The sequence below is a fragment of the Hevea brasiliensis genome, chromosome 13 (assembly GCF_030052815.1).
Source record: "Hevea brasiliensis isolate MT/VB/25A 57/8 chromosome 13, ASM3005281v1, whole genome shotgun sequence".
Classification (NCBI taxonomy): Eukaryota; Viridiplantae; Streptophyta; class Magnoliopsida; order Malpighiales; family Euphorbiaceae; genus Hevea; species Hevea brasiliensis.
In genome coordinates this window covers 16,161,301-16,172,297 of record NC_079505.1, presented here as the reverse complement: position 1 = coordinate 16,172,297, position 10,997 = coordinate 16,161,301, and the positions used below count along the sequence as shown (strand labels likewise).

The following is a 10,997-nucleotide window of genomic DNA, read 5'->3' as shown; positions in this document are numbered from 1 at the left end:
AATATTAAAAAAAAATCTAAAAGCAAAATGAATATCAAATTTCCCTAAATATGAACACTTTATTAATGTAGACATGCATCCTAATTAAAATAAAATTAATAATTAATAAATTAGATTAATAAAATTAAAAATACATAACATAATTGAAAGATAATTTGTTCAAGATGTTAAACTAAAATAAATGACCATATATAAAATAAATATATAGAAATAATTGAAAGCCCATTCCATTGCCCTCCAAATGATAAAGTCCATGAGTAGAAGGTAACTACACAGCTAGGCCTACCATGTGAAGGTCTGAGCACTTGACCTTATAATAAATGGCCTTCCATGCTTCTTTATCCATGGACCACAACAACATCTAAACTCTTTTATTTATTTATTACACTAGGTAGTATTGTTATGTTCCGACGGAAGTAATATTTAAGTAAAATTCTCTTAATAAAGATGACTCAAAAAATTAAACTCCTAATTTTATAGATAAAGTCTTTTTATCTTTATTTTTAATCTTAAAATAATTTAGTTCCTAAATTTTTATTTTCTTAAAAATTTAGTCTTTTAAATTTTATTTTATTGATAATTTAGTCCTTATATTTTTAAAATATGAGTCCCATAAAATTAAAAAATTTTAAGTTTAAATTATTTAAATATGAATTAATTACTTTAAGGTCCTTAAAATTTTAATTAATTACAAAATTATCCATATATTTTACAAATATCCTTAAATATTATAACTATTTATAAATAAGCCAATTTTAAAAATTCTATTTATGTAATTATTATTTTAATTATATATATATTTATATATATCAATTTATAGTATTTTTATATATTATATTATATTTTTATACATAAAAAAAAGAAAAAAATATGAGTATGGACAAAAATTGTTATGAAAGTAAAATTTTAAAAATTAAATTATTTTCATATTGTAAATAGAGTTAAAAATATTTTAATTTTTTGCTAAATTTAATGAGAGACTAACTATAATTCTAATGGTAAAAATTAACTTGTAGATTTATTAAAACTTCAAACACTGGATTGCTTGATTTTAAAACTATAGATACTAATATATATGTTTAACCAAATGTCAAGGATTAAATTATCAATAAAATAAAATTTCAGCGATTAAATTATTTTTATATTAAAAATAGAGTTAAGGATATTTTGATTATTTTTGCAAAAATTAATAATAACTTAACTGAAATTCTAACAATAGGGACTAAATTATAAGTTTTATTAAATGTCAGAAACTAAATTACTTAACTTTAAAAATACAAAAATTAAATTATAAATTTTGTAAAATCTCAATTATTAAATTATAATTTACCCTAGTATTTTCATAACAAGTTTTTGCATCATACAAACATTGCTAGAGAAAAAAAAAAATTAAAAAACGCAATCAAATCGGCTGTTCTATCTAACTCTTGTATTTTAATGAAATTAACTATTTTATCTTTATATTTTAAAAAATATATTATTTAGTCGATATTTTATCAAACTATTTAGTTTTTTTATCAAATTTTTTTGTTACTCAAATAAATTTTAGTCCAGTCAAATAATTATTTAGTATTCTATTTTAGTAAAATTAATTAGTTTTTATATTTAAAAAACATATTCCTATATTAAAAATAAAAATGTTTTTGTATGAAAACTAAATATAAATTTACAGTTTTTAAAAATTGTTCTAGTATTTTTCTTTAATTCTTTATGCTTTATTTTTGTAAAAACAATACTTGGTAAAGTATTAGTTGATATAGATTTCCAAGTAATTAAGGCGATAATCTAAAAAAATTAATTTTCAATAGAGAACATAAAAATGGTGCCAAGAACTTGAGTGGAACTATACTTATTAATATTTTTAATTTTTAAAAATAAAGCTTATTAATATAAATAAATATGTTTGATTAATTAATTTTTAATTTTTAAAATCAATATTTTAATATTTATTAGATTATTTTTTTGAAACAATATTTGTTAGAATATATATGCATATTTTTCAATTATCTTTCTAAGTTTTATATAAAAAATATTTATATTTTAAATATTATTATTAAGTATATTTATATAAAAATATAATATTAAACTAATAAAATTCTAACAGGATGAACTTATCACTCAAGCTATAAATTTTCTAGTCATTTCTTTGAATAATAATTCTCTTGTCATTTCTATTGAATAATATATATATATATATATATATATATATATATATATATATATATATATATATATATATATATATATATGATGTTACATTATAAAAGGAAATAATAATTTTTTTCATAATATTTGAAGGGTTAAAAAAAATTAAAATACAAAAAATTTGGATTCATTATTAAAAAAATTTATCAATATGTTATGAAATTAAAATAATTTGTTAAAATAGAGTATATTAGAAAACCTCAATTAAATTAGTATTTTGGGTAAATTATGATATAGTTTCTAAGATTTGAAAAAATTTATAACTTAATTTTATATTTTTAAAAATAAGTAATTTAGTGCTAAAATTTGACAAAACCTATAATTTATTTCTTATTGTTATAATCCCATTAAATTACTGTTAATTTAACAAAAATAATCAAAATACTCTTATTTTTATTTTTAATCTTAAAATAATTTAGTTCCCAAATTTTTTTTAATAATTTAGTCTTTTAAATTTTTTTATTAATAATTTAGTCCTTATATTTTTAAAATGTGAGTCCCATAAAATTAAAAAATTTTAATTTTAAATTATTAAAATATGAATTAATTACTTTAAGGACCTTAAAATTTTGATTAATTACAAAATTATCCACATATTTTACAAATATCCTTAAATATTATAACTATTTAAAATAAGCCCTTATAATTTGTAAAATTCTATTTATCTAATTATTATTTTAGTATATATATATATATATATATATATATATATATATATATATATATCAATTTATAGTATTTTTATATATTATATTATATTTTTTTACATAAAAAAAGAAAAAAAATATGAATATGGACAAAAATTTTTATGAAAGTAAAATTTTAAAAATTAAATTATTTTCAAATTATAAATAGAGTTAAAAACATGTTGATTTTTTGCTAAATTTAATGAGAAATTAACTGTACTTCTAATGATAGGAATTAACTTGCAGATTTATTAAAACTTCTAGGACTGAATTGCTTGATTTTAAAATTACAGGGACTAATATATAGGTTTAACTAAATCTCAAAGATTAAATTATCAATAAAATAAAATTTCAGGAATTAAATTATTTTATATTAAAAATAGAGTTAAGGATATTTTGGTCTTTTTTGCAAGAATTAATAATAACTTAACTGAAATTTTAATAGTGGGGACTAAATTGTAAGTTTTATCAAATGTTAGAGACTAAATTACTTAGCTTTAAAAATACAAATATTAAATTATAAGTTTTGTCAAACCTCAATTATTAAATTATAGTTTATCCTAGTATTTTCATAACAAGTTTTTGCATCATACAAACATTGCTGGAGGAAAAAAAAACAATTAAAAAACGCAATCAAATTGGCTTTTTTATTTAAAGAAAATTACTATTTAACTCTTACATTTTAATGAAATTAACTATTTGATCATTATATTTTGAAAAATATATTATTTAATCGATATTTTATCAAACTATTTAGTTCATTTATCAACTTTTTTGTTACTCAAATAAATTTTGGTCTAGTCAAATAACTATTTAGTATTATATTTTAGTAAAATTAATTAATTTCTATATTTAAAAAATATATTCCTAGTTTAAAAATAAAAATGTTTTGTATGAAAGCTAAATCTAAATTTACAATTTTTAAAAAATTATTCTAGTATTTTCATTTAATTCTTTGAGCTATATTTTTACATTTTCTCTATTGAAAAACAATACTCGATAAAGTGTTAGTTGATATAGATTTTCAAATAATTAAGGCGATAATCTAAAAATATTGATTTTCAATAGAGAAAACATAAAAATGGTGCCAAGAACTTGAATGGAATTATACTTAAATAATTTAAAAAAAATATAAATTCAAATTTATTCTTCATTATAACAAAATTTCTATTTCTCATTAAACTATAAACACTAATTAATTAATTCATAAAAATTTTAAAAAAAACAAAACAATTATATTTTTTAAAATATAAAAATTAATTAATTAATTAATTTAACTAAAATAAAAAGTTTTTACCTTTCATTTATATTCACGTAATCATCCTGTCCCGTTGCATTAGTAGCTCATTTTCAGTAGCCCTTGACATTATCAAGCCCTTGGCATTTTTAGTAATTTTCACATAAAATTAAAGCTCGAATTTCAAAACTCCTTTTGTAAATACAATAATTTAATTCATTTATTATTTAAATGAATTAAAAATGTACTAATTATAATAAATAAACATTTGAATGACATATAACTTTACGGGCTTTCAATAATTTGTAGTATAATGCCATATGTAATAAAAACAAACTCTCACATCATCTAAAAAAAATTGTAACTGGACAATTTTTTATATTCCTTTTTAAGGACTAACTTTATAATATTTATACAGAAAAATTATATAAATTTCACATATATTTGTGTTTTGGATTCAATTTCATGACAAATTAAGTCTAAACAAAAAAAATAATAATATCAGAAGAAGCATATTTTGAATCTCTATACTAAAAATTTATGTAATTGAGGAGAGAGATATTCAACGACATACAACCTCAGTAATTGTCTCCTCATCCACAGAACAAAATCTTTCTTTTGGTTCTAATGAGCTAGAACTAATAACACTAGACTTTCTGAAAGTGAATGCAGGTTGCTTAGGAGAAGGAAGACTAATTTCGCTATTTAACATTAGAACGACAGCTGACATGGTCGGTCTTTCCATTATATCTTCTTGCACGCATAAGAGCCCAATTTGGATGCATCTCAATACTTCATCAGGAGAACAAGAATGCTTTAGTGATGAATCAACCATCTCCCATGCTCTCTCTTCTCTCCATAAATGCCATATCTATAACATCTCATCATTAGATGAACCCATAAACAAATTATTACAATTCGGAAAATAATTAGTTACTATAAGTATCTTCAAGGGTAAAATATTTTTATGCTCACTGAATTTTACAAGGATTTCTTTATTATGGTCATAAAAATTCAACTTTTCATAATTTGATCACTAGTTTTATTTATTTATTTTTCTTTCAACTAGTGCATGCTGACTTCATAGTGGTGATTTTGGTAAGAATTTCATTGGACATCTAAGATGATATACAAGTCAAGATAGATACTAAAAATGAGGTCTAGATCAAAAATCAAATTGAAGAAGCCTTACAAAACCAGCCTCAAATTGAATGCCATGTCAGATTACGGTGGTTTCCCATCAAGTCAGGAAACTAATTGCAACAAAATCGAATTTCAGTTACAAAATTGCAACAAGTTCTAGTTTTATGACCACAAAGAAAATCAATGTAAAATTCAATGATGATTAATATAATTTACCCATATCTTTTTAACTTACTTTTCCTATCATGCTTGGGTAAAAATCCTCTTGATAAAAGCTATTGTTCCTTTTCCCTGTAATAATCTCTAATAATATGATGCCAAAACTAAAGACATCAGATTTCGTTGAAAACTTTCCAAATACCACATATTCTGGAGACATGTACCCACTGCATATGAAAAACAGATAGAAAAAAAAATTAGTTATAATGCTCCTTTCAAATTAATGTAAGATACAAAGGTATTCTTAGCAATGGTTACGTGTGTCTAGTCACTGAGTGTGTAGGTATACTTACAATGTTCCAACTATTCTGTTTGTCTTCTCATGAGTTTGGTCGCCTTTGAAGATTCTAGCGAGGCAAAAATCTGAAATTTTTGGATTAATTTCTTAATCCAATAGGATATTGCTGGTTTTAGATCTCTATGGATAATTTTCAACCTAGAATCTTGGTGAATATATAAGATTCCACGAGCAATCCCAACGATAATATCAAAGCGTTTTCTCCAATCCAAGATTGACCTTCTTGTTTCATCTAACAAAAGATTTCCAATTGAATCAGTGCCAATTTATGCATTCAATGTCCATCACTCATATTGTTGAACCAAATGGAATTAGACAACTTGTGGAATACAATGCTAAATAAAGTAGAATATACACAGGACTTCTTGAAAGAAAGGAGTCCAAGCTTTTGTTTGGCATGTATTCATAAACTAGCATCGGTTCCTCTCCTGAATCTGACATCCTAGGAGTTTCACCAAATTCTGATGTTGAAGTTTTGCAATCAATAAAACTTCATTTTTAAATTCATCTATTCCTTGCCCCGAATCTTTTGAAAGTCTTTTCACAGCAACTTCCTTTCCATTAGACAATTTACCCTACAGTCATGTTTTCACAATTAGAATCTCACAACAACTAGAGACGAAGACAAGCACATGTACATAGTTTTAGACATTTGCACATAAGTTATATATATGCACCTTATAAACCACACCAAAACCACCTTGCCCTAGTTTGTTAGCTGGAGAGAAACTGTTAGTTGCAGCAAGTATAGTGCTCAGATTGAAAAAAGCAATCTCTGGATGACTATGCTACCTTCGACTTGATTTTCCACTGTGCCAATTGTATCAAGCCACCTTTTGTTCCATTTGTTCCTCACTGCCATCAAAAAGATGAAACTAGAATGCTTGATGCTTACTCAAATCAAAGGTATGAATATACATAGATAGGCACAAAACATCATACAAAATCTTGTTTCTTACCCCTTTTCTTCTTCTTCTTGAGCCACAAATATGTAAACAAGATGATGACAAACCAAGCTGAAACAACAGATATTACTAAAATGGCTAACATATCCTTCCTTTTAAGAAAACCATTCCATTTTTCGGCAATTTCAGCTGTTTGAGTAGGGAAAAGAATTTATCATTGTTCCATCAAAGAGGAAAAGAAAAGGAAGTTAAAAGGCAAGGTATAACGATAGAACATAAGCACAAACAATTCATGCAACGCTGATTATCCAATTTGTCACCTGATTATACACATTGGTTTTGTTCAAAATTTGTCGAAGGCAAAAATACACTACCTAATTCGACTGCATCAACATGAACATAAATATCATATCCCTCTTCCCTATCGTGTGCAGTGTCCATCAATTTGCCATACCATGTCAAACAGCCAGTCTCCTTCCCAGCAATATCTATGCTTGCATATGCAGAGCATGAATAATTCCTCCTGCAATTCCTTTCACAGTCCCTTGGACTCATATTCGTGCTCACCCAAACTGCTGTTGAAGTGTCAGGTACTTTAACATTTGCCACTTTCACAAATCCGTCTCCATGGCTACATAATGAGGTAGACTCTAGCCGCTCCTGACACACCCGCCTGATGCATCTTTTAGAATATTCCATTCCCTTGGGCACTTGGGTTCTTACCCCGGTAAACAATCACATTCAAATCTTCGACTAAAAAAGTGAGGATTACATATTCCATAGGTACCACAACGCCCATATGGACCACGCGGAGATTTTGGTACCGATCAGAATTCATTCCATTTGCCATCTTTTTCATGCCAAATTAGATTCTTAACTAGTCCTGAATAGTCCAACATTACCCTTAGGATAACAGAAGCATCAGAAACAGAGTAGGTCATATATGTCTCATTTTGATTGTTGACAAAACTAACATTGGATATATCTGTTACACTCATTTCATATAGGCATTTTAGGATAGTTTTGCATCCATTTTGCCCTTATATTTTAGTAGATTTTATGTTTTTAGCTTTATTTTAGCTTATTTGTTAACTTTAGATACTTTATATTTGATTTTAGTAATTTTGTTGTTTTTGATAGGATTTTGTGGCAAATCGAAGATCAGTGAGTGCAATAGGAAATAATTTGAAGAGATTTGAAGTTCTTTAAGCATGGAGGAAAGTTGAAGAAATCAAGCCTTGAAAGAGCAAACTAGTCGAAATTTGCTTGAGACTTTGCTTAAGGTCATGCTTAGGGTAAAGCGGCAATGCTTAAGGTGCAGCACAAGTCAAGCATGAGCAGAAAAGTCCATTTTACTCTAAGTCTGCCGAGATTTGCTGAAGGTCTGCTTAACCTTAAGCAGACAGTGCGACCAGAGGCTAAAATTTGCTAAGAAGCTGCTTAGGGTTAAGCCGAACCCTAAGCAGAATGCCCAGAACGTGAATAGTCTTTCTTGACTTGGATAATTTTACACCTCATTTCCTATCCACTCCTTGTCTTTTATTTACTTTTAGGGCAACTTTTAGGGACAATATAAATTCATCATTTCCTTATTTTTGCCACAAGAGGTAGGGAAGGAAAAACAAAAAAAGGAAAGAAAATATATAGAAAGAGGGAGAAAAGACGCCATTCTCTCTAGGAAGAGGAGCTGCTGCACGAGTTTGGAGCTCCAGAAACTAGAGACCTTGGTTCTTCCACCTGGGTTTTCCTATTTCAGTCCTTTTGTCATGTTTTTCTTTATTCTTCCATCAATATTTCTTGTAAATACCATCATGAGTGAGTAATTTCTTTAGATTTCAGAGTTGGAAAATATGTTTTAGATTAATTTGTGGATTTGGACTGGGTATTTCCTTATTTTATATGAATATGAGTTTTGATTCCTTCCTTGTGTGCTTGATTTACTTGCCTAATGTTGGTACCCATTGGGTATTGTGTTAATCTTTGATTGAAGGACCGAAAGGTGAAAGTCATTGATGGGTAATCATGGATGGGAACTTAAAATCACCTAGATTTAGAAATAAACTAGGACTTTAAGAGGAATTAATTATTGGTTACAAAACTTAATGGGTTTTAAAGTAATCAAATACATACGAAAGTAGGTTTGGTTATTTTAGAATACACTTTGATTTGCTTGAAAAAGATATCAAAGGGATTTAGAATCAATTTCCTTCAAACTCTATTTTTCCCTAAAAATTGGAATGCCCAAGACAAATCCCAATTAATTTATGCATAAACCCCCAACTCTGGAATCACTTTTACCATAATTAGACTTTCGTTTAAATTACCCATTGTCAATTTTAGTTTAATTGCGAGCTAGAATTAGAATTTATTTGTTTGCTCTTTACCCATTTTAATTGGATTAATCAATTTACCTTGCTCATTTACATTTACCATTTATTCGTTAATCATTAGCCCAAATAATCGCTTCATTCATAGTTTAGTAATCAAACAGCAAATCCTCGTGGGAACGATACTTGATTCATCACTTTATTACTTGATACGACCCGTATACTTGCGGATTCGCCACATCAAGTTTTTGGCGCCGTTGCCGGGGATTTGATTTTTGTTTGATATTAAACAATTGTTTGTTTGGTTAATTTGGGCATTTTATTTTATTTCTTTTTACCATTATACTTTGAGAATTTGTTTATTTTTGTTTTTCAGGTGCTTTATTTTATGAGAAGGACAAAAAGTGAAGAAATCAATCTATTCTTTGACCCAGAAATAGAGAAGACAGCAAAAGCTTTAAGAGCAGAATCTAAGAGGAGAAAAGCTGAAATTAAAGCTCAACAACAACAAGAAAGAGCACAAGAGCAAGAGCAATTACAAGAAGAAATGGCTGACAACAACAACAACAACAATAACAACCGCTCTGTGAAGGATCATGCCTACCCTAACATTGGAGATTTCATGCCAAGTATCACAAGACCAAGGGTAGAAGCTAATAATTTTGAACTGAAGCCTGCACTCTGTCAAATGGTACAACAAGCACAATTTGGAGGAAATCCAAGTGAAAGTCCACATGTGCATCTGGCACACTTTCTTGAGATCAGTGATATGTTGAAGATAAATGGAGTTTCTGATGATGCAATTCGACTCAGATTATTTCCTTTTTCTCTGAAGGACCGAGCTAGAGAGTGGTTACATTCTTTGCCACCGGGTTCTATCACAACATGGGATGAACTTTCTCAAGCATTTTTGGCTCAATATTTTCCACCAAGCAAGACAGCTAAGCTAAGAAATGAGCTGACTTCTTTTAAACCTAGAGATGATGAGAGCTTGTATGAAGCATGGGAGAGGTACAAGGATTTGCAAAGGAGATGTCCACATCATGGGATTCCTAAGTGGATGCTTGTTCAACACTTTTACAATGGAGTTTCACCAGCTATTAGGAGTACAATTGATGCATCTTAGGAGGTGACCTTATGGAGAAATCAAGATGAAGCTTTTCCGCTCTTGATAAAATTGCTTATAACAACTACCAATGGAGTTGTGAGAGGAATGAGATCAAGAAACCAAATGGTATGTTTGAGCTTGATGCCATTAATATGATTAATTCTAAGTTTGATGGTTTTACAAGTAAGATTGACAAGTTAAGTATGAACTTATTTTCTTCATCCGGAGGTTCTAGTAATTCACTAGAAATTGGAGCTGCAAATGTCAATTGTGCAGCAGATTTTTCTGCACTTAATCAAGATTTTTCAAGTGAGCAAGTGGATTATGTGGGGAACTACAATCAAAGACCAGGTGGTAACCCATTTGCTGCAACTTATGATCCAGCATGGAGAAACCACCCAAATTTCTCTTGGGGAGGTAGACAAGGGCAAAATCAGAATTTTCAGCAACCTTCTGGATATCAACAAAATCAGAACTTTCAGCAGAATAGAGGTCCTCCTCCTGGAATTTCTAAACTTCAAAATGCACCTGCTCCACCTCTACCACAATAAGCACAACTAGACAAGACAGCTAGATTGGAATCTATGATTGAAACTCTACTTGTGAGCCATCAAAGTCAACAAGAAATGATTTCTCAATTAGCATCTAAAGTGGATCAAATGGCAACACACAACAAGATGTTAGAGAATCAAATAGCTCAACAAGCTAGCTCTTCAAGTAACAAAGCATTTGGGAAGCTTCCTAGCCAACCAGAAAATTCAAGGGAGCATTGCAAGGCTATTACATTGAGAAGTGGAAAAATAATGAAGAATGGAGATAAAAAGATTGAAGAGGAAGTTGAAGAAAAGAAAAGCAGAGAAGGAGATGAA

The 10,997-nt window shown here is 27.7% G+C and overlaps 1 non-coding gene across 1 annotated transcript; it reads right to left on the bottom strand.

The window, feature by feature from the left end:
- Window positions 1-9,963: 9,963 nt before the first annotated feature.
- LOC131172330 (small nucleolar RNA R71) lies at window positions 9,964-10,070 on the bottom strand. Its single transcript, XR_009142812.1, has one exon. It is a non-coding gene; the product is annotated as a small nucleolar RNA R71 (small nucleolar RNA).
- Between the last annotated feature and the right edge of the window lie 927 nt (window positions 10,071-10,997).